The 24,442-nt window shown below is 55.3% G+C and overlaps 1 protein-coding gene across 10 annotated transcripts in view; it reads right to left on the minus strand.

The window, feature by feature from the left end:
* TTLL10 (tubulin tyrosine ligase like 10) overlaps window positions 1-24,442 on the minus strand; it is a 107,409-nt gene that overhangs the window by 21,165 nt on the left and 61,802 nt on the right. For 6 of the 10 annotated variants that reach the window (XM_038747044.1, XM_038747047.1, XM_038747049.1 and 3 more), the window contains exon 1: window positions 5,010-5,692. The exons of 1 other annotated variant lie outside the window; for it this stretch is intronic. The gene's annotated coding sequence lies outside the window, so the exon portion shown is untranslated. Of the gene's footprint in view, window positions 1-5,009; window positions 5,693-15,702; window positions 15,779-24,442 lie in introns of those variants that run through there. 3 more of the 10 variants (XM_038747038.1, XM_038747037.1, XM_038747043.1) reach the window with 3 other exon arrangements.

Raw genomic sequence — 24,442 nt, forward strand, 5'->3', positions numbered from 1 at the left:
TTTAAAGCCAATGGTGAGGAGTTTTTGTTTAGTGGGGAGGTAGATGAGCAACCACTGGAGTTTCTGAATAATAATGATGGTATTTGTCAAGTGTTTACTATGTGCCAAGCACTGTTCTAAGCACTGAGCACTGTTCTCTGAAGAAGTGGGGAAACAAACTGATGTTTTTGTAGAAAAATAATGCTGGAAGCAGAGTGAAGTATGGACTGGAGTGGGGAGAGACAGGATGCAGGGAGGTCAATAAGGAGGTTGACAGGATTGGATAAGTCAAAGTGGGATAGGGCAAGTGCTTGAATGAATATGGTTGTTGGGATGAAGAGGAATGGATAGATTTTAGCAATGAACTGACAGTATTTGCTGACAGATTGAATATTTAGGTTGAATGAAAGAAATGAGTTGAGGATAACACCAAGGTTATAGGCTTTTGAGATGGGGAGGCTGGTGGTGGTGTCTACATGTATACTATATCTGTATACATGTATATAGTACTATGCCAAGAAGCAGCGTGGCTCAGTGGAAAGAGCATGGTCTTTGGAGTCAGAGATCATGAGTTCAAATCCTGGCTCCGCCACTTGTCAGCTGTGTGACCTTGTGCAAGACACTTAACTTCTCTGGGCCTCAGTTACCTCATCTGTAAAATGGGGATTAAGACTGTGAGCCCTCTGTGGGACAACCTGATCACCTTGTAACCTCCCCAGTGCTTAGAACAGTGCTTTGCACATAGTAAGCACTTAATAAATGCCATTATTATTATTATTATTATTACAGTGATGTGAAAGTCATGGGGATGGCAGGATTTGGGTGGGAAGATGAGGAGTTCTGCTTTAGACCTGTTAAGTTTGAGGTGTTGGTGGGACATCCAAGCCAAGATGTTCTGAAGGCAGGAGGAAATATGAGACTAGAGAAGGAGAGAGATCAGGGCTGGAGATGAAGATTTAGGAATCATCCACATAGAGATGGCAGTTGAAACCCTAGGAGTGAATGAGTTCTCCAAGGGAATGGGTGTTTATGAGGAAAAGAAGGGACCCAGAACTGAATGAAATGAAAAAAAATGAAATTCATTTCTTTATAAACTCTTTACTGTTACATCAAGAATCATTACACTATTGTATAATCTTTATTAAAGCAATTCAAAGCATTATATCACAACAGTAACTGAGGGGTTATGATTATGAATCTGTGTAGGAGGTGCAAAAGTAGCTTATTTTGCTAACTGTGGTAGTAATTTTTCCACTTCAGTGAAACACTTGCCCAGGATAAATTGAAAGAGCCTTCTTCTTGTCTTTAAAAAGTACCTGGTAGCCAGCCAACTCCGGTACACTTCTTCACGCCTCATCCATCAGTGTCTTTTGTTGTTTTTATTAATTCATCGGCTTCCTTTCATATTGATGTTACCCTTCTCAATCCCCAAATTTTTGCTAGTGATGGAGAGACCATAATTTTTTCAACTGGTTAGGCAGCTTGCAATGGACCCTAAAGTAACGGAGTCAAGCCACAATGGTTGGGTCCCTGGATTGCCTGTGTGGTGGTGTGGTGGTGTGGTGTAACCCAGGGTATATTATCAAGCCATAACAGCTGCATTCCCAGGTTGTATGTATTGTGTGTGGCTGTAACCCGAGGCATGGTATCACATTGAAGCAGTTGTATCCCTGGATTGTATGTATCATGAGTGGATGTAACTAGAAGTACAGTATCACATGAAATCAACCGTATTCCTGGGTTGTATGTATCACTGGGCAGCTATAACTCAAGGCACAGTATCACACCAAAGCAGTTATATCCCTGGGTCATATGTATCGTATGTGGCTATATGCATGGGTATACGTATATACAGATATATGTATGTGTGGGTTGTATGTACAATGGGGTGGCTATAACTTGAGGTACAATACCACACCGAAGCAGCTGTACCCCCAGGCTGCATGGATAGTGGGGTGGCTTTAACCCAAGGTATGGTATCACACTAAAGCAGCTGCCCCGCAGTTTGTATGTATCATGAGGTGGCCGTAACCCGAGATATGGTATCCACCAAAGCAGCTGAATTCCTGGATTGTATGTACAATGAGGTGACTAGCCTGGGTTATGCCTTTCCCAAGTACTTGTTTTTCAGATGTGAGAACTGTCTGCCACTGGCTCAGCCCTCGGAAACCCCAATGCATGGGGTGGGGCATCCCATCCTATGACTGGGCAATAGGGTGGGTGGGAAAACAAATGAGGTCTTTCAGACCCATGGTGCTGCCACATGTTTTCTGTCTGAAAAAGCTGCCACCAACCCCAGCGACCCCAGGGTCCCAGTGGAGCAGGAGAGGAATCCTACAGGTTTCTGAATGCTCTGCATCCTGGACAAAGTTGGAGAGGCCAGAGGTCCAATCCAGGCAGAGGCTGGTCTGGCTGGCACCTCCTTGGTCTGAGTCATGGAGGGCAGCAGCCTGGACTGGAGCCCACGGCCCCTCAGAGAAGCAGCATGGTTTAGTGAATAGACAGTGGGCTTTAGAGTCAGAAGGACCTGAGTTCTAATCCTGACTCTGCCACATCTGCTGTGTGACCTTGGGCAAGTCACTTCACTTCTCTGTGCTTCAGTTACCTCATCTGTAAAAACTAGGGATTAAGAGTGTGAGCCCAAATGGAACAGGGATTGTGTCCAACCTGATTAACTTGTATCTACCTCTGTGCTTAGAAGAGTACTTGGAACATAGTGCTTAAAAAGTACCATAATAATAATTATTATTATTACAGAAGCCACCCCAGGGGTGAGGCAGGGTCCAGGCTGCCCTGGGGAGTTGCAGTCCCTCTTGAACTGCCCTATACCAGAGCCATCACTCTGTGGAGATTGGCATGGCGATCTACCCGCACCTTGGGGGTACTTTTGTAGCAGAGAGACCATGGCAAGCTGACGCATGTCCTTGGGTTGGACCACACTCTCTTCCAAGTGCGGGAACATCCACTCTCTTTGCTCCACAAGAGATGGACAGCACAGCCAGGTTAGGGAAGAGACCAAGGGGTGGATTGGGGGCTGGGCTGGGCTAGTGGGGGGAACAGAAAGAGGGTTCCCAGGGGAGGTGGGGGCAGAGGGGCTTAGTGGTGATGAAGACAAGAGCCATTTTGGGCTCTTCTACCTACACTCCTGGGAACCTGGGCTCTAGACTGTAAGCTCGTTGTAGGTAGAGAACATGTCTACCAACTCTGATGGACCAACAGACCAAGGCAGGAGGGACTCTGGATGAGGACTTGGAGGGTCTGGGGGTCACAGGTCGGGGGTTGGGGGCCAGGCTGGGAGGGACCCCTCACCCCCTCCCTCCCTCCCACAACCCCCCATCACCTCCCTCTCACACCCCCTGACTCCCGGACCCTTCTCTCTCACACCCCCTGCCCCCCTCACCCCCTCATCTTCTCCCTCACACCCCCCCCATCCCTCTCACACTGGAAAAGCATCTTGGCTTAGTGGAAAGAGACGGGCTTGGGAGTCAGAGGACATGGGTTCTAATCCCGGCTCCGCCACTGCTTTGTGGCCTTGGGCAAGTCACTTCACTTCTCTGTGCCTCAGTTACCTCATCTGTAAAATGAGGATTAGACTGTGAGCCCCATGTGGGACAACCTGATTATCTTGTATCTACCCCAGCATTTAGAACAGTGCTTGGCACATAGTAAGCACTTAACAAATACCATCATCATTATCAACCCTGTTGTGTTCTCCCAAGTGCTTAATACAGTGCTCTGCACGCTGTAGGTGCTTAATAAATTCCATTGATTGATTGGGGTTCTGACTTAGATGTGTGAGAGGGGCCCCCAGGGGATACTGGAAGAGGGGGAGAGGGAGGAAAAGGGGGTTGGATTGAGGTCTGTAGAAGGTGAGGACAGTGGTGCTCCCTGATCGCTGCTCCCTCTAATCTCTCAGTCCTTAGCCACTGACTCTCCAGTTTACACTCTTTGCTCCTGCCAAGCTTGCCCCCTTACCATGCCCACTCTCTGCTCTCTCACCTCCAATCTCTCACTGTTCCTTCTGCCTGTAATTCCCTTTTCCCCAAAATCCACCAGGCCTCAGCCTAACCTGTCCTCAGAGTCTCCTGGAGGGCTTTTCTTCCTAAACTTCCTGCTTCTGCACAAAATTAATCTCCTTAGCACTGGGGTAGAGGTCTGTTTATTTAATTACCTCTTCTTTTCTTATCATTTGGATCAATGATCTTACCCTTTTCCTATTGCATGTTCGGTGGTTGATGTCTGCTTGTCTCCCCCATTAGGTGGTAAACTCCTTGAGGGCAGGAACCACATCCATTATTCTTATAGGTTCTCAAATGCCCAATTCAGTGCTCTGCATGCAGTTCTCTTTCATTTATTCATTCATAGAATAGTATTTATTGAGCACCTATAGTGTGCAGAGTTCTGTACGAAGCATCTCTTGTTTGCAGAATGCTGTATGGCATGTTGATTGCATACAAAGAACTGCATTAAACACCTGAGGGCACAAAGAATACTGTACTGGGTGTCTACAGTGTCTAGAGTACTGCATGCAGAGCACTGTACTGTGTTCCTGTTGAGATAAAAGCACTGATACTTGTCACCTGCTATGTGCAGAACCCCATGCAGGCTTCAGTAAGTTCTGTGTGATGAGTTCATTGGACAGGACATGCAGAACTGGACAGCCGCTATGTACCAAGTGCTGGTGGATGAAGACAATCAATCAGATCAAACAGTCCCTGTCCCACAGGGGCTCACAGTCTAAGAGGGAAGGAGAACAAGTATTTAATCTCCATTTTACAGATAAAGAAATTGAGGCATAGACAGGCTAGTCCCAAGTCACCCAGTAGGCAAGTGTGACAGAGTCGGCATTAGAACTCAGGTCTTCTGACTCCCCGTCTTGTGCTCTTTCCATTAGGCCATGCTGCCTCCCATTGTCTCTCATACCATGAAACTCCCCAGGCATTTTGCTCCCTGCCCACTGAATGCCACTGATCTCCATTCATATCTCTCTCTGAGATAGCTAATCTGGTGGTCCTGGGCAAGTCACTCACCCTTTCCAGGTCTCAGGCTCACGTGCAGTAGCTTGAGGAGTCCCAGGCCCTGGCCCTGTCAGGAGAGTCAGACGTGAGTCCTGGTGGTGAGATGAGAAGCAGGTGAGGGTCCTGATGTGACTCCTCTGAGCGTCATACAGGCAGCTGGATGGAGTGGAGAGCCTCTTTTCGGAAACCACTGAGGAAGCGGCAAGCCCTCCCTGGTTCCTGTTTTTCTAAAGGAACATTCAGTCCATATCTCTCCACTCCTTAAGCACCTCCAGTGGTTTCCCATCCATCTCCACCTCACATAGAAATACCTTATCATCTGCTTTAAAGGACCTAATCAGCTGAACCTTTCCTATCTCACTCTGCTGATCTCCTACAATCCAGCCTGCACACTTCATTCCTCTAACCAACCTCCTCACTGTACCTTGATCTCGTTTGTCTCACTGCTGATCACTCATCCACGACCACCCTCTATCCTGGAACTCCTTCTCCCTTCATATCCAACAAGCCATCACTCTCCCTATCTTCAAACACTTACTAAAATCACATCTCTTCTAAGGGGTCTTACTTGACTAAGCCCTAACTTCCCCTATTCTGTGTTGCCTGCGCACTTGGGTCTGTACCCCTTAAGCAATTTGATTCTCACACTCTTCCCAGCCCTACGGCACTTATGTCCATATCCTTAAGCTCTGCCATTTCCTACTCGTAATTTATTTTAATGTCTGTCTCCCTCTCTAGACTGTAAGCTTCTTGTGGACAGATATCATGTCGACCAATTCTGCTGTATTGTACTCTCCCAAGCACTTAGTACAGTTCTAAAAGAAGCAGCATGGCGTAGTGGATAGAGCAGAAGGAGCTGGGTTCTATTCCCGGCTTCCCAGCTTGTCTGCTGTGTGACCTTGGACAACTCAATTCACTTCTCTATGACTCAGCTACCTCATCTGTAAAATGGGGATTGAAACTGTAAGCCCCATGTGGGACAGGGACTTGTGTCCAACCTGATAGGCTTGTATCCACACCAGTGCTTAGTACAGTGCCTGGCACATAGTAAGTGCTTAAAAAATAACACAGTTATTATTATTTCTCTGCACATAGTAAGCACTTAATAAATAACATTGATCGACTGATTCCCCATTATCCCTGGGGTGGGGCCCCAAGAAGATCTGTTCCTTCCAGGGCCGCTCAGGGATGTTCTGCCTCCTCTGCCCCCCTCATCCGCCTCCAGCAGCAGCTGAGCGGCGGGGAACACTGGAATAGCCAGCAGGACTGTGACACTGCAGTTGGAGGAGAAGGCATGGGCAGGGAGTCAGGAGACCTGGATTCGAGTCCTCACTCTGCCCCTGGCCTGTTACCATGTTTAGCCACAGTCATTCAGTCTCTCTGGACTGAGGGCCTGGAGCTGGCCGGGTCACTACTGTTCTGGGACTGGGCCGGGTTGGGCCAGAAGGGGAGGGGGCAATCCACTGCCGAGGCGCTGGTGGGGCTGCTGGGGAGACCATAAACAACGCTCTGACTGGGAGCTGAGCGAGGCTGGGGTGAAGCACCACAGTTCCAGCTTCTCTCAGCCCAGCGTTTCCTGTCAGTGCGCCCTGCCACCTCAGTTTCCTCCCCTCAGGAGGGCCCCCTCTGCCGCTGGGGCCCTGGGCCAGGTTGGATCACTCCACCAGCCCCTGGGCACCGACTTGGAAGTGTCAATTCCTTTACTTGGTGGTATGGGAGAGGTGGTCTGGGCTGGGGACAGACAACTGGACAGATGGACAAGGACCCAGCCCAACCCCAGACCATGGCCTCCGTGGCCCACCCTGCTCCGTGCTCTGGGTCAGACGAAGATATTGCCGCTGTGATTGACGGCATTACCAGACAGTATTAGACGAAAATAGTCAGATCTAACTTTGTCTGGTAAGACACCAATCAGCAGGCACCTCCACGTCGCCAGCGTCGACTACTGCCCCCTACTTGGTCCCTGGTGCTTCCCCGGATCTTCCCCGGCCCCCTTCCTCCAGTAGGTCCATTTTCAGATCCCAAAGGGCCAGGGAAGGATCCTGGTTAAATCTTTCCCTTCTGGACCTCAAACCCCCTGCCTTCTCTGCACCCAGAAATAGGGGACAAGCTCAGTTTCAGGAGTCCCAGGAGTACTGCCCCTAAGCTGGTGGTTCTCACCCTAATGTCTGGTGTCTGGTTTCTGAGGAGGGGAAGGGGGAGAGGGGATGAGTTGCTCCACTGATCTGGCTCAAACTCTAAGAAGGGTTGGAGTTCCCTGTTGGCAGTTAATCAGTAACCAGAACCCAATCGGCTAGGCCCTTCCCCACCCCTAGCCCCACCTTCCATCCCTACCTGCACCTCTCCCCACACCTTACCTCCCCCCCAACACACACACACACACACACACACACACACACACACACACACACACACACACACACACACACACACACACCCCACCACCACCACCACCACCACCTCCCCCCCACCCCGGGAAAAGTCCTTCCGGCTTCAGGAGGCAAATGTTTGGGCCAACTGGGCCACAAGGAGGTTCTGGGGAGGCTGGTTCCATGAACAAACATTCATATTGGCCCACACACATAACATAACTACACCCAGAAATGCATTGGGCCCCACACACAAACATACCCCCAGGCACTTACGTATACACATACATATCTAACACATACACCCCAGTCTTCACACAGGTGTGCACAAGCACCCTACACACACCCACACCCACACCCACATAAACACCCATGATTATACACATACTTACACACACAAAAATGATTTAATACATACATTTTCTCCTATACAAAATGTACACACACACTTGAAAACTTTGCCTCCAAAAGCAGGTTTCGAAGTGGTTTTGCTTTGGGCCTGGGGGCTGTAGGGAAGGGAGGGATTTGTATACAGTTTTGAGGCAGGGCCCAAGGTCCAGGGCCCAGGCTATTCAGAAATGCTGGGAGAGCTTTACTGCTTCCCTAAAGAAACCCTGCTGCAGGCTGAATAGGAGCTGGACTGAGGGAGTGGGGTGGGAGCAGCCCTGGAGGAGGGTGGGAGGGAGGAAAGGAGAAGGAGAATTCAGATGGAACCAGCTGTATAGTGGGGAGAACTTCTCCTTTGCCTTCCAGTGGGAAATGACTTTGAAATTAACTCTGGTTCCAGGGGAGGGGTGGGGAGTCCTGAATGCCAGCGGGAACCCGAAAGACAACCGGCTCAGCCCTTCCTTCCGGGTGCCTAGGGGTGGTGCCCCCATGTCCACTGGAAAATGGATGTCCAGTTCAGCTGAGCTCCTCCCAGCCCAGGCACGCCCCTGGAGCCAGTGCTGCCCCCTGCCCCTCTCTCAAGAAGCCCCTGGAGCCCCTGCCCCTTTCCTAAGATACCCTGGCACCCCAGCTTTAGGGCTGGGTCCAGGACCAGGGGTTGGGGAGTGGGGGGCAGAAGGAGGAAGGAAGAGAGGCTGAGTGGTGTTTTCGGAAGACTTTGGTAACAGCGAAGCACCAATGCACTACCAGCCTGGTGCCAGCCCCTTTACCAGACGAACCCTGTGGTGGGGAAGCAGGTTGGGAACGGTTGGTCTCTTTGTCCAGGAACAAAGGAACCAGCTTCTCTGGCTAGGAAATCCTACCCTCGTGGTGGTGAAAGGGAGAGGCTTCCCGCCAGAGTCCCTCACAATGGGCGGGGGTCTCTGCAGGGGGCAGAGGAGCTGGAGATTTCCAGGCTCCAGAGCAACTAATCCCCACCGGGATTGAGCCCTCCCCCAGTAGGGGATTCAGGCTTCAGTGGCTTTCCGAGGAGGGCAGGGGTCACACTAGACAGTCGAATCCTTAAAATTGTGGGGTTCGGAGGTTGGGGGGGTCCTCCCAGGCTGAGAATTGACTGAAGTCTTAAGGGCAGCTCTGACTGGGCACCAGGGAAATTAGGGCATTGGAAATTCCAATCCTGATTATTATTATGTTGTTAATTTTTATTATTATTGTTAATATAATATTGCTAAGTGCTTACTCTGTGTCAAGCACTGTTTTAAATGCTGGGATAGATACAAATTTATCAAGTTGGACGCAGTCCCTGTCCCACATGGGGCTCACAGACAAAGTTAGGAGAGAGAACAGGTATTTAATCCCCATTTTACATATGAGCAAACTGAAACACAGAGAAGTGAAGTGACTTCCCCAGGGTCCCACAACAAACAACTGGAAGAGTCAAGATTAGAACCTAGTTCCTTTGACTCTCAGGCCCAGGCTCTTTCTGCTTAGTCATGCAGCAGTTGATGGCTGATCCCCTCTCTGGAGGGGCTACTGGACTGCAGAGGGGGACCACTCCATCCCAGGAGTAACAAACACCCCTGGATGGACTCAGCCCTCTAGGGACCCCTCTTGACTGACCATGTCCATGGGCTCCAGCCCCAAGCCCCGGAGCTGGAAGCAATGCTAATGCAGCCAGATAGGCCCTATCTTCAGACTCTCAGCCTGGACCCCCTAGCCCAGATCCTCAGCTTGGACCCCTCGGCCCGGACCCTCGGTCAGCTCTCTCCTCTGGATGATCTCTCCAGGTGCTCGCAGAGGATTGGCCCTTCCTTGAACATCGTTACCAGACAGTGTTAGAGTAGATCCCAAATCCAGCACTGTCTAGTAAGATGCCCACGGAGGACCACAGTTGGCACCAAGTTGGCACATCAGAGACCTCCTCAGCCTCTCCAGCTCCCTCTCCCTGGGTGATACCAGGAAGCAGGAGCGTCCACGGCCCGTTCCTTCTGACCGTGAGGCATTCCTGTGGTGGTGGGGCCGAAAACTGAGCCAGGCTGGGGACCGTGACCCCGAAAGGTCAGGCCACCAGGAACGCACAGGAAAGGATTGGGCTGGGGGTGGGGCTCCGGCTCAGTACTCTATCCCGGAGATCCGGTCCGTCCTGCAGGGAGAATCGGCATGACTCTGTAGGAACTGCAGCGCTCCCCGGTTACACCCACCCCCGGACCACAGGAATGGCCAATGGCATGGATCTTCAACTCAGGAAATCCAGAGTTTGGAGCCTGTGAGTTGGGAGTACTGGTTGTCTTTATACTGTTGTACTCGTGCTGTATGGATTGATCACGTTCAGATTGGAGATCGTATTGTGGGACTGATAGTGAAGTAAGGACATTGTGAACAGTCCTAAAGACTAGCCAGTCCAGGACTCTATCCCTGACAAAGGCACTATGAGATCTGGCAGGTATTGGTTCTCCTTCTGGGCCCCCACCCTCATGGCTGACCACTGACTCTCCCTTCACTATCTCTGACTTTCCCCAGAGTGATCCAGCATGGACCACCCCACCCACCCCACAACTCTCCCTGCACCACCCAAGACTCATATGGACCATACAATACCTCGTACTCTCCCCCAGTGATCCAGCATTGACCTCCCTTCTGTGGGTCTATGCCAATTCCCTTTGGAGCTAGCGATGGCGAAACAGGAAGCAGACAGCCTCCCTACTTTGCTGCCAGAGAGAATTTACACCCAGATGATCTGGGTTGGCCAGGGCCCTGGTCTCTGTCTTCTGATAAAAGGGGATGGTCACCCTGCCCAGCCTGGAAGGTGTGCAAGAGGGCGACCAAAAATGAAAACCTCCCCCATCTGCGCCTGTGGGAGCAGCTTCGATTCCAGCATGCAGCAAGCCGGGAGGTGGGGGGGCCTCTCCCCTGCGGCATTTCACAAAGGACAAGGTTGAGCTAGGGAGACTCAGAAACAGACAGAAAACAGCAAGAAACGCTGACCCATAGGCTTCCCCACCCGACTTGAAAATCTCGTTGCACATTCACATAACTTGTTCTGGTCATCCCAAGCAGAAGGTTGCCCCAAAGGACCTCCCACCCACATGAGGCTCTGGACAGCCCGTTTCCTGCCCCCAATGTAAGTGCATCTCTTCTGTGCACGGGACGGCTCTGCAGTACTCCATGCTACTAGGAAGGGTTGGGGACTGCACCCTCACCCTCCCCTGGATGGAGACCCGCTGTGGCTCGAGGCCATCCCTTCCCACCAGCCTGCCACCTGGTCGCCCACCAGCTCACCCTCCAGCCGGCCCCACTGCAGGACCGTCTGTCTGTTGTTGCGTGTGGGCCGCGGCCATCATCATTACCAGGCAGTATTAGAAACACAGAACTCATCCAATGCTGCCCAGTAAGATGGTAGTGGCGGCCCAGAATCCAGATCAGAAGCAGCAGGGACCCACCCATCCCTCCATCCACTCCTTGCACTGGCCTACCGCACTCGGAACCCGGCTGTTTTCCTTACCCACCCCTCCACCTGCCCCCTCTCCCGGCCCCACTTCCCACACCAGTCAGCTGCCCTGGGAGCTGGGAGGAGGAACGACCGTAGGAAGGGGTCAGTAACCCTCCTCTCGGAATCCTCCACAGGACCCCTCGTCCCCGCCTCAGAAAAGCCTAAGTGACTCTATCTCATTTCAAGTTGGTCTGGAGGCACCCGTGCGGCCCCCTTCATTCCCCCCCCCGACCCACCCACCCTCTTCTTGCTCCCCTCCTGTGGGCCACGCCATGGGTGCGGGGCTCAGAGGGGAGGACTCTGATGTGACCAGCCCCACAGAGCCTGACAAGTTCCAGGCTTTGCTCCTTCTAGGGTGGCCCCAGGGTCCAGAGTTGCCAGTCGAGTCACCCCAACTTCCCCTCACCTCTGTCACAAGGGATAGCAGCCCAAACTCTGGTCTCTTCATTCCTGGCCTCAGGGGAGAGGGAGACAGGGCCGAGAGGTAGGGAGGTCCCACATGAGTCCCCTCAACCTTTCCCACAGTGGTCTGAGCTGGGACCTTCCCCCTCCCACACACACACCCCACCCACTGGAATGCTTGGTTCTCGTATGTTGCCCCCCAGAGTCAGGGGACGCACGGTGGGTTTGGGAATCTGAGGTCTCCAGCTGGGGCTTTGTCCCAGTCCCCTCCATTTTGGCCATGTGGCTGTGTCAGAGAGACCAAAATGGCCTCCGCAGTCCCCACAGGGAGTCGGGCGGGGGGCACCTCTCTCTACGTGTTTCCCAGCCGGCTCCAGAGGCCCGGCCGGTCCTTCAGTCCCCAGATGGCGGCCGTCGTGCCTTGGTGAGGAATACACCTGTGAAAGGCCCCATTCACAGCCACTCCAGAGAGAGAGGCCATGCAGGAGTTAGGAAAGAGATGGCTTACCTTCCCCCTCCCCACCCCCGCACTGGCTCCCGCAGCCCCTGCGGCCCCCACTGTCCCTTCTGGCTGGGCTAGTGGAGACTCCGGCCCGGGGCCTGGACCTGGCTCAGACCCGTAGAGCTCCAGGGGACATCACTGGCAGGAGACTGCTGCTGCCCAATGGGAAAGAGTGGGACCCATCCTGCCCTCATCCCAGCCCCCTCCCCGCAAGCCCAGGTCCACTCCCCGTGGGGGCCCAGGAGCATGGGAGGGAGGGGCCGGGATGAGGCTGGGACAATAGCCCTTCTGTCTCTGATTTCCGAGCAGCTCCATGGCAGAGGTCCTGAAGCCTGAGGGGTCTGCTCCTGCCCCTTCCCCATGCTGGCTTTTTTCTGCCTCTGGCCTCCAGCCCAGGGGCTGTCAGGGGAGATGGCGAGAAAGGCCACTCTGGCTCCAGGTGCTGTACCATCCGGCGAGGCCCACAAGGAGAAGGCTCCGAGTTCACACCGCCCAGACCAGACGCAGCTGTGGGCAGTCATTTCTTGAAACTGCCCAACCTCCAGTGGAAGGGTGGAAGGGATTCAGACGCTCACACCCAGGCCCTGTGGCCCTTCCCAGCTCTAAGAGGATTCTGCCTGAACCTCTGCTCCCAGGAGCCTCCCACCGGCCAAGGGCACCTGCCAGCCCCTGTCACTTCCTGAGGGCTCTGACCACCCCATCAGACAACCCCGAAGAGACAGTCTGGCTCCTTGTGTGGGGGCTTGCTCCACCCCTTCCCTTGCACAGGGTGATTCTGACCTCCTGCTCATATTCCCCTCTGCACATTTGGGTGTTTCCAGCCTGCTTTTTCAGGCGGTTCCTGCTACTCTAGACAGAAGGGACCAGCCAACTCAGGAGTCGGCCAGTGGGGCCAGACAGCTGTCCAGGCTCCAGGGCAGCGAGGATACAGCTTCCTCTCCAAACCCTGCCCAACAAGCGGGGGAAATGGGGGTGGGCTCAGGACTCCTGGGCAAGAGTAAAGAGGACCCCCTCCCTTGTCCCAATCCTGCAGGAGGTCTAGGCTCTGGATACCCATTTCCCAGGATCTAGCAATGGAGCGGCCCAAGCACAGGTAGGAATGGAGCCGCAGGAGTCGGCTGAGGGGCAGCGGCATCCTGGGGCCTGGACCCTCTGACCCCCAAGGCCGAGCCTCTACCTTCCTGCCCCTCCACATCTACATTATCCCCTGCCCAGGGGGAGGGAGGGAGCGGCCGGCTGCTTGGAGCTGGGAGCCACCGTGAGCCTTGTGGCTGCCACGTTCCCGGTAACGTGGCCATGCCGGGTGGCACAGTGGATGCCCAGTTTGTGCACAGGCTACGTGGCTGGGCATGTTGGGAGAATGGGTTCCCTTCCCTAGGGGGCAACAGCGAATGTTGAGGGAAGGAGGCCGGGAAGAGCAGGCACCTTTCCAGAAGCCGCGCTCTTTCCAAGTCACGCCATGCCCACCGTCCGGCTCTGCCAATGTTGGCCAAGGGGGTGGCAAAGCTCAAAGTGCAGATTCCTGAACAGATGGCGTCCTCCCCTACCCAGCAAACCGTCCTTCCTCACGGAGGGAGCCGCGGGGCCTCTGCTCGGCTTTGGGGTGGGGAGTCCTGGCGAAACCCAGAAAAACCACAGATCACCAGCGATCTCTCCTCCCCGTCCCTCGCAGCTTGGGGCTGGATCCGCATCGGGACCGAAGGGATCTGAATCCTCCCCTCCCCCACTCTCCCTCCATTTCCTCCCGGCCCCTTCCCTTTCCGGGGAGACTGAGTCACCGAATCCCTATTTCGGTTTTTTCACTGCTGGGAAGGACAGGAGGCTCTCAGCGCCACTGGGATTTGGGGTGTCCGGGCTGGGCCCTATGGGAAGCGACTCCCAGGGCGGTAGGGGAAAAGTGGGCCAGCCTCGGCCCCTCCCGCCCCTACCCCACCGGCTCCAAGTGGCCTGGTTTCTCCTTCTCTGCTGAGCTGAATGTCCACTCCGTGGGACAGTCGGGGGCGAGGGGAGCTCAAATCCCCTCTCTTCCCCGGGAGTCGGGGCAGGACAGGATGGTCCCGGGGGAGGGTCGTGGTGGTGGCGAGTGTGCAGCCTGCCCCTGTCGCCTCCGGGTACCCCCTCCCCCCAACCCTCAGGGGCTGGGACGGATCCGGAGCCGCCCCGCCCCACCGCTGCAGACAATGAGCTCGGGAGCAGGTGCCTCAACCCCTAGAGACCCCACCTGCTCCTCTCCCTCCCCTCCCCTCCCCCAACCCCCGCACCCACCCGTCTGGCGGTGGGGGGGGGGGGGGGTAGTTCTTCTCCAGCGGCTGAGAGAAGCCCCTGCTCATGGGGGGAGAGGCGGCGCGCCCGGCTTGCCCCCGGGTCGGACAAACGCCTGACCCCCGTTCCCACCTCCAGAGAAATTGGCCGCTCTCCCCGGGGAAGAAGACCCTCTCCTCGCCCCCAGTTCGCCTTGCCTTTCGGGGAACGGGCCTCTCTGAGACTCCAAGGAATCGCAACGTGCTCCTCGTCCCGACACTGACCGAGTTTCATGGCGTCAGTCCGAGGCCTGGTCCTTCCCAAATCCGAGGGACGGTCCTTCCCAGCCCCTAGACCCGGCCCCAGTGGCTCGACCGACCCCCGGGTGGTACCTGCCCACTTCAACCCAGACCCCCGTGCCCGGGGGCTGCAAGAGAGGGTCGCCTTACGACCACAAGCATGACAATTTCCAAGAACCAGGATGGGCCGACGGGGAGAACAGGAGAAAGGAAACCAAAACCAGCCCGCTTCCTAGCCCAAGATGGTTCTCAGGCTCAAAGAACAGAGCTGAGACTTGGGGTAGCACCCCTCCTTTACAAAGCTTCCCCACCTGGAGGGGAAGCCTCGTGTTTCAGGGGTCGGCCCGGATGCACTCACCCCTCTCCCGGTGGCTCTATCTCCAGGGATTCCGGGGAGTTGGGCATTGGGGAGAGGGAGTTGAAGCCCTTGGATCCTCACTTCCTCAGGGTGCCACCCCACAGTGCCAGACTGGCCCGTCATACCCGCCTGAGGTCCGAAAATAATCAGAACCACTCTCCAGGGAGACCAAAATCCTCCATCCCACACCAACACTGCAACAGCGGGAAAAGCTCCCCACAAAAACTCCAGAATTGGTTTGGGTCTCCTTGACTGGCGGACCCCGCCAGGGGGGCACAGTCCAGAATGTGGGTACCTCCCGGGCCCCCACTGGCACTGTTGGGTGGAATAAATAAAAGGCTACCCCCCAAAACACACACACACACTCACACACACTCTCTCTCTCTCTCTCTCTCTCTCTCTCTCTCTCACACACACACACACACACACACACACACACACAAACACACACACAATGGCTCTGTCTGCAGAGGCCTAGCGGTTGGGAAGGAAAGAAGCGAGATTGAGTGGAAAAACCGAGAGGCCCGGAAAGAGAGAGCGGGAGAGATGGCCGGAAGCAGAAGCCAGGAGGGCACCAGAGCCACCCAAAGGCAGGGAACGAGGCGGTCACCTTACCGTTGTCAAGAACCAAACAAAGAATGAAAAGTTCAAACAAACCCCCTGTCTCCGCACTGGCCGAGGTCCCCACGAGATCTGAGCCCTGATGGTCGCCCAGGGGACGGACTCCCGGTTAATCATCACCTCCGGGCCCGAGCTCAGGGCCAAGGAGAAAACGAAGGCCGAGGAGCCGAAAGGCAAGAGACGCCAGAAGGGCAGCCGGTCGGACCGGTCCTCTCGCCGAGCCCCGGTGCTGTGGCCGCTCGCAACTTTACCTGCGGCTCCTTTATCCCCTCCCCGGGCCGCACCCGCCTTCTCCTCCCCCTGCGGATTCCGCCTCCCAGGGGACTTGTCCAGGTATCAATCACGACCGCTCCCCCGGGAATGCGGCTCTGCTTGTTTGCCAGGACGTGGCCGTTTGGGGATGAAGAATGTGACTCCAAGGTGAGACCCGGGATGGCTAGTTAATCACCCCGGACCCCCTCCCCCTATCCCGACCCCCGACCCGGAGTCTGCAGATGGGCGCCTTCTCAACCCCAAATTCAGAGACGAGATTAGAGCGAGTCATCTCCTCAACGTGCTCCCCGCGAGGCCCGAAGCAGGCCGGACTCCTCAGCTAATTCAATGGGAAGCCTCCCGCCTGCCCTTGTGATTTTCCAGCTTGCGCCTGACTGGACACCACATTTCTGGGGAGAGCTGGCCGACTGGACAAGAGAGCAGGCCCGAGTGGAGAAAATGGGGAAGCGACCAAATTTTCCCTTGTGCTGAGCCCTGGCAGTTGGCTCGTTCCCCCAACCCTCCATTGGTCAGCCAGCACCCAAATGGGGCGCCCAGGTCAATTATCCATAATGTAACCCCTGACCAGGTGACCGCCCCTCTGCAAATTTCACCAGTTTGAGAGAATCAGAACGTGAGCTCGGGGCCCAGTTTTCAACCCAAATTCTGAGTTCCTGCATCTGGCCACCCTCCTTCCAGAGCCTTGGCACCCCTTGAAAAACAATATAGTGAATCCCCTTTTGCTCCAATCCAGCCGGACTATGTAACTGTCCAGCAAACCCTGACCATTTCCATTTCCTCCAAACCCTGACCCGATCCACTGGGCTCCACTATAGTTTTCCGACAGCCCCCAGAGCTGGACTTTGGTCTCCCCAGAAATTTAGGGGTTTGAAAAACCAAAATACAGGTCCAGCTTCCAAATGCAAATCAGAGGAAAATGTGCTTTAACAATGCCACCACGAATAAGTACCCTCGAAATGGGGGCAGAAAGGTAAAAACGTCCAACTGTTTTGGGGGTCAGTGTTGGCACCCCCTGCCCAAGGCTGAGCCTGGGGGCCACAGGCCCCACATTCCTCCCTCTCAGGGGCTTCCAGAGGTGACCAGCCCAGCAAGTTACTTATTGCTGACAAACCACAAAGAACCCTACTCGGACAGGTCTCGAAAAGCCTGAAAGCATGCCAGGGGTCCCGGTGAATTTTCCTACATGTCTGCCACCTGCTTCCTCCCTGGCAGAGACGCCTGACCCCTTCTCCCTGCCTCTGAAAGGACTGGGTCACACCAACAAGCTCTCTCCACCCCAGCAGTCGTGGAATCTGCTGGAGCCGTTTTGCCCCAGGTGAAGGGGTGGTTGGACAGGTGGCCTGATTCCTCCCTCCGAAAACAGGAGCACCCTCTGCTCCCCCAACCCCCACCACCAGTCCGATCCCAGACAAGTGACCAGAACAAGGGCCTGGGGTCTGGCGGGACAGCTGGCCCAGCTCCAGGTCCAGCTCCAAGGCTTCCGCAGAGTACAGGGCCAGCCACACACCCAAAATGGCCCCCAAACGCCCAGCGGAAACCACGTCTGCCTTGGCTTACTGGTCAGAGGAGGGAAGCGCATGACGAAGCTGTTTTGTCTGCCCGCATAACGCCCCTTCCTCCACAGAGACCCCGCCAGTCTCCTGGTCACCCGGCGTCCTCTCAGCCCCTGCTCCGTCTCTGGTGCTTCATCCTGATGCTGGGAACTCCGGGCCCGGAGACCTGCTGGCCTGGGGCCCCACTAGCCTGGATGGCCCATCCTCACCACTGAGGTGCCCACAGGGAGACGCGGCCAGGCGGCCCACAAGTGTCGGATCCAGGAGCCCAGAAGAACTGCTTCTTGGCCCACCCCCCGGCACCTCAGAGCTCCTCTCCCCCACCACCCTACCCCCCCGTACCGGGCCCCCGCGCCTGCCCTCACCTGCCCTAACTGGTTCGGCTGGGTGGAGGGGAGCATTGGGATTCCTGCCCGTCCTCCCCTCCCCCTTCTTTCCCTAGGAGAACACACCACACTTGGTTCAACTGAGCCTGGCCCCTCCCCCACAAGGCACCCGGGAAGGCGAGGGATGCGGAAGAGCTGGGAGTCCCTGGGAGTCCCGCTCTTCCCGCGCTCTCAACACCTGCACGGGGCCGGGAAAACAGGTCGGCCAGTGGTCACCCGAAATCTTCAGGTGACTCTTTCCCCAACCGAGATCAACCTTCGTGGAAGACGTTGACGACCGCGGATAGTGTGGTCAGGCCGGGCCGGCCAGGGGCGCCATCTCCCTCCTTCCGGTCCTGGTGGGGACGAGCCGGGCCTCCCGGAGCCGCGGAGGGACTGCCGGCGGCGGTTCGGGTAGAGACGTGTGAGGTGGCCGGCCGGGGGCAGGCAGTGGGCGAGTGGGCCAGAGTGAGGGGCCCGGCCAAGACGGAAAGGCGAAGAGGCAGAGAGGGGCTGCGACTCGGCTTACATGTACCCCGCACCCCTCCCTGCGCAGGTGCATCCTCCCCTTGGACCAATCTCTGGGCCGCAGGAGGGGGACAGGTGTGTCCTGCAGGGCTACGATAGGCCAGGTGATGTGTGACACACGTCTGCTTGGGGTGAGGTAGGCCCCACTTGGCATTCCAGGCTCCCGCCTCTGCTGCCTGGAGAGAGGAACCAGAGACCAGTCGCTCCACCCCCCAGTGACGGAGGGCGGGGCGGAAGCCAGGACAAGCACCCTGCTAGGCCCGTTTCCATCTTGGCCTGGAAGTTTGACCTTCAAACCCCCAATCAGGATGTAGAGCCCCCAGGGTGTCTGGTTTTCTGGGTCTGGGGATGCTTAATGTCAGGCAGGGACCTGCAATCAGCTTGACCAGCACCCCAGAGGAAGCCAGGGAGCCGGTGAGGGGCAGGGCTGGAGGGGGCCCTGCCCTCACAAAGGCCCAAAGCAGGCCCAAGTGAGAGGCAGCTTCCTTCTAGGGCCAGAACGAGTCCTGCTTAGGGCAGGAAGGTTTCGGGCCCAGTGTTCCTGGAACAGATGAGGCCCTTTTGGCTGAGGACATCGGCCCCACTCAGGGTTGCCTGATTCAGAAACCACAGCAGAAAGCCCAAGAAGCGGGCCTACTGCCTAATTCTAGGGCGGCATCCAGTGTGCCAAAAATGTCTCCTCCCCCAGGAAATCCTGGGGCTTTGAGAAACAGCCAGCCTCAGGACCCTACTACTACTACTAATAATAATGATGGCATTTATTAAGTGTTTATTATGTGCAAAGCACTGTTCTAAGTGCTGGGGAGGTTACAAGGTGATCAGGTTGCACCACGGGGGGCTTACAGTCTTAATCCCCATTTCACAGATGAGGTAACTGAGGCCCAGAGAAGTGAAGTGACTTGCCCAAAGTCACACAGCTGACAATTAGCAGAGCCGGGATTTGAACACATGACCTCTGATTCCAAAGCCCGTGCTCTTTTCCACTGAGCCAAGCTGCTACCCCCTCGCCTGTGGGCTTTGTCCACACTGAGCATCCCGGACAGACCCTGGGGCAGATCAGAGGCTGGCAGAAGCAGAGAACTGAGACACTCCAGTTTGCAGAAGGGGGTGAGGGGCAGTATGTGCTCTTTGACCTGGGTGGGGAGTCTGGGACACTCCCAGGGCAAGCACAGCTCACAGAGGTCAGAGTTCATCTGCAGCCAGAATGGATCCCAGCACAACCCTCCAACCAGCCCTGGCAGGGAGGGTCCATGTTCAGGTGTTCATACATGCTCACGTGTACACCCACATGCCTGTAAACATGCTCACACATGTGCCTACACACACACACGCACACTCAAGCACGTGCTCATACACATATGCTCATACATGCATGCACACATGCAAGCCCATATGCTCACACACACACATTCATTCATTCAATCATATTTGCTGAGCGAGTACTGTGTGCAGAGCACTGTACTAGTCACTTGGGGAAGTACAATAAACAGACACATTCCCTGCCCACAAAGAGCTTACAGTCTAGAGGGAGGGAGACAGACATCAATACAAATACATAAATTACGGATGTGGACATAAGTGCAGTGGGGCTGGGAGGAGGGAAGAACAAAGGGAGCAAGTCAGGGCAATGCAGAAGAAAGTGGGAGAAGAGGAAAGGGGTCAGGGAAGGCCTCTTGGAGAAGATGTGCCTTCAATAAGACTTTGAAGTGGGGGAAAGTCATTGTCTATCAGATTTGAGGAGGGAGGGTGTTCCAAGCTAGAGTCAGGACATGGGCAAGGGGTAAAGGGGACAACCAGTGACCAACTTGAGATGTTGCCACCCAACAAGACACGAGCTTCCAGGGACTGGCCTCCCTGCAGAACCCCCAGGCCGGTCCCTAGACCCCAGTCCTCGTGACCCCATGCCATACAAACACACACATACTTTTTTGAAGCTGTCTCTTAGGGCCCTTTAAGAGGTGCTGAGTTGCCCTCCCCTCCCTGCACTGAAACTAGCGTGTTTGTTCCATGGCTCCCGGTGGAAGAGGCAGTAATGAACTGACAAAGGAGCCGGTAATTAGCCCAACCAGGAGAGAAATCCCAAATGGCCCAACTATTCTCCCTAATGAACAAGGAGTATTTAATTGCCTTCAGCTGTCTTCAGGCTGGTTGGGCTGGCTAGTAGGATCTTGGATCCTTTCAGGGACCTGGGAAATGGGGGTCATGACGGACCTTGGGTTGATGCTCAGTACTGTGTGCAGAACATTGTACAGGACTCCACCATGTATGGTGCTCTTCTGAGCACCTTCCTTGTACAGGGCCCTGTCTTCTGCAGGCAGCGTATGCAGAGGCCTACGGTTGCCCTTCTCCATCCCTCCAGAATGTGACTAAGAAGAGGCCAGATGGACAGTCAGATTCACAAATCAAATGAAAGTCAGCTCCTGGAGGGCAGGAAACCCCATCTTGCTCCTCTTTTGCTCTCCCAAGTGCTCAGTAAAAGCACTCTGCTCATAGTAGGTATTCAGTACAACCCTCTCCACACAAAAAACATTCATTTGCACATTTGCACATTCACACCTACAGACCCATGTATAGCTAGCTCTCACACTTACAAAAACATGCTCGCTCGCTCGCTCTCTCTCTCACTCACACACACACACACACTCTGCAGTCAAGATTCCATAAGGCAATAGAATGTGGAAATGGAGTTGTGGTTCTTGGCTAGATGGGTTCTGTCCACCTGTTCATTTCTCAATCCCTAAAATGAAATTTTTGCTGTACTGCCTCCCGCTCCCTCTCCTTCTCCTCTCCACCCTCCTCTTTCCTTCCCCCACCTCACATCCCCAACCTCCCTTAGCCACCCTTTCTGCCCCCAGCCTGTTGTCCTGCACCCTGGGGGGACAGCAAGGTGGGGCCTTGCCAATCCCCTTGGACCCTGGTGCCCACTGGGAACCAAGCCCTGGACTGGTGGCTGTGAGGCTGACCCAGGAGGCTGGGACCCTGCCAACATCTTGGCTAGCACAGTTACGATTGGGGAGTTGCTGATTCTCACCCCTCCACCCCAGATGGCCTCAGTCTTCAGACCAGCTGTAAACTGCCCCACAGCAGGGCTGAGATACACTGGTGCCAATTACAACCCATTAGAGTGGAAACTCCTTGAAGACAGGGCACGTGTCTTTTGCTTTAGTTATATTCTCTCACAGATTTGACACAGTGCATTGTCCTCAGGAGGTGCTCAACAAATACTATCAATTTACTGATTAGTTCCTAGGTACTGGATGGTGGTGGGTGTGGGGAAGATAATTGGGTATTGGCATCATTACAGACATCAGTCTAGGGGACTCCTGGACAGCTCAGGGACCCTCTGCCTTCTCCAGTCAGGAATCAGCCAAGGCCCCTCTGCCTCTGTATGTCATGTCTGGAGACCAACATCCCTAGTCCCTGGTCCTCCACTCCAGCGCCCCTCCTCTCCCTTCCACACCCCCTCCTTCCCCATCCTGACTTCCTGGGGCTCCACAGAGGCCTGGGGATCATCAAGGCCGCATCCATGGAGCTTCTTCAGCAGCACGATCGTACCTTGCCTCCCCTCCAAATCCCCAACCCATCATTCCCACTCCATCTCTCCAATCACCCGACCTCCACCCCCAACCTCCAATAACTCCCAACCCAGCACCCTCGACCCAGACGCTCGGGCTCCCGGCATTTGCAGCCGGCAAACTCCCGGGTTCGGGAGACAAAGGTTCAGTTCAAGGCACCACCTGTTGGGCAGGAGCGGTAGCCATGGCAACGGAGCCGCCGCCCGCCGAGCCCCGACACGTTCCCCGGTCAGGGGAGCGGCTCCAAGGGAGGCGGGGAGGGAGAGGGGAGGAAGGAGGAGAAAGAAGAGTAAGAGGAAGGGGAGGGAGAGAAAAGAGAAGGGAGGGGAACGGAGGGAGGAGACAGAAAAGAGGACGAGGGAGAGTGGAAGGAGGGGAGACGAGAGAGAGGAGGGGGAAAAGGGGGAAGAGAAAGGGAGGAGAGGGAAAGGAGGGGGAGAAAAGAAACAGGGAGGGGGAAAGAAGGGAAGAGAATTGGAGGAGAAAGAAAGGAGGAAGGAGGGAAGGGGGAGAAAGGGAGGGGGAGGAAGGAGAGAGAGGAGGAAGGGAGAAAGAAGGGGAAAGAAAGGGAGGAGAGAGAAAAGAGAGGAAGGAGGGAATGAAGAGCAGAGAGGGAGGGGAAGGAAGAAGCAAGAGGAGGGAGGGAGAAAGAAAGGAAGAGAAAGGGAGGAGAGAGAAAAGAGGAGGAAGGAGCAGAGAGGGAAGATGGAGGAGGAAGGACGGGGGAAGGTAGGAGGGAGAGGGAAGCGGATGAGAGCAGAAAGGAGAAGGAGGAGGTAGGGCAGCGGGAGGGAAAAGCAGCCTCGAAACACGGGTCACAGTCCGGTGGGACCTGGGCGGGCGGCGAGCCGGGCTGCCCTTGAACGGAAAACTTGACAGCCACGGGCCGTAGGGTGAAGCCTCTGGGGCTTGGAGATCGACCTTCCCAGCAATGGCCCAGCCCCGGCCCCTTGCCCCTAGCCTGGCCCAGGCCCAGGCCCAGGCCTCTCCAGTCCCCGCCCGCCCCCGCGCCAGTGTTGGCTTTCACGCTAAGTCCCCAGTGCGCGGGAACGCCCGCGCCAGCTTGGCCAGGAGCCTGCCTTTGTTACCACCCAGCTCTGCAGCCCAGCTCCATTGCTGTCTCCTGCCCTGGATTTCCTCCTCATCCGTCCGTCTGTCTGTCCCCTCCTCCCCGGGGTCCCAGGCTCCTCGGCCCCAGATTCCCCTGGTCCTCCTCCCCAGAGTCACCAGGGAGAGGCCAGGGCTGGGGGCATCTAGGGTTGGTGCTCCTGGAAGATAGGCAGGCAGGCAGACCCCAGGCCGCACACCCAAGACTCTGTGGGCCTCACCACAAATCTCCTGGGGGTCCCCTGCAGGACATCAGCCTTTCCCCAGGGAAAGTCTCTCCCTGGAAGCCCCTGGCCTGGACATTACCTGCCTTCTGCGGGCTTTTGGTCAACTGCGCCCAAGGGGTGTCAGTTTGTGTTGTATTTTTCAAGCCCTTACTATGTACAAGGCCCTGTACTAAATGCTGGGGTACATAGGAGATAATCAGGTCGGGCACAGTCCCTGTCGCACATGGGGCAATGGGGAGGGAGAACAGGTATCGAATCCCCATTTTACAGATGAGAAAGTGAGGCCCAAGCTCACACAGCAGAGAGGGAGGAGGAGGAGGAATGAGAAAGAGGAGGAGGGAGAAAGATGGGGAGAATTGGAGGAGAAAGAAAAGAGGAGGAAGGAGGGAAGGGGGAGCAGAGAGGGAGGAGGGAGAGGAAGGAGAGAGAGGAAGGAGAGAGAGGAGGGAGGGAGAAAGAAGGGAAGAGATAGGGAGGAGAGAGAAAAGAGGAGTCCTCTGACACCCAGGCCCTTGCTCTTTCCACTAGACTTGCAATATGGATGGTGCTATCTGGGAGTGGAGCATGTGGAACAGATCCAGATCCAGTTCAGTTCGGGGATGCAAACTCCCTCGGAATATTTCCCTGAAGATGAGATGTCAGCCTTCCAGGCCACCCCGCTTCCCACCCGACCCGGAAACAAGGGTATTTACTGTATTCAAACCACATGAGTTTGCATGATATTTCAAGGCCAAGGTTGGTGCGCTTTGTTCACACTGCCCCAACCAATTAATCGTATTTATTGAGTGTTTACTGTGTGCAGAGCACTGTACTAAGCAGTTGGGAGAGTACACTATAATAGAGTTGGTAGACGTGCTCCCTGCCCACAACAAGCTTCCAGTCTAGAGGGGGAGACAGACACTAATATAAATAAATAAATTATAGGTACGTTCATAAGTGCTGGGGGACTGAGGAGGGTGACCATTAAAGGGGTGAATAAAGCTCTGCTGCTGGGCCCAGGGGGACCCCACCCATCCACTAATCTGCAAAGATGGGGTGTTCCAGCCCTCCGTGGCCCAGCCAGAAGGCTCTGTGCATGATCCTTGTCCTGGTTTCCCCTTTGAGCCCCACCAGGGCAGGATACTTGTGCATTTAGCTTTAATTCTATT

The sequence above is a fragment of the Tachyglossus aculeatus genome, chromosome 5 (genome assembly GCF_015852505.1).
Source record: "Tachyglossus aculeatus isolate mTacAcu1 chromosome 5, mTacAcu1.pri, whole genome shotgun sequence".
NCBI classification, from domain to species: domain Eukaryota; kingdom Metazoa; phylum Chordata; class Mammalia; order Monotremata; family Tachyglossidae; genus Tachyglossus; species Tachyglossus aculeatus.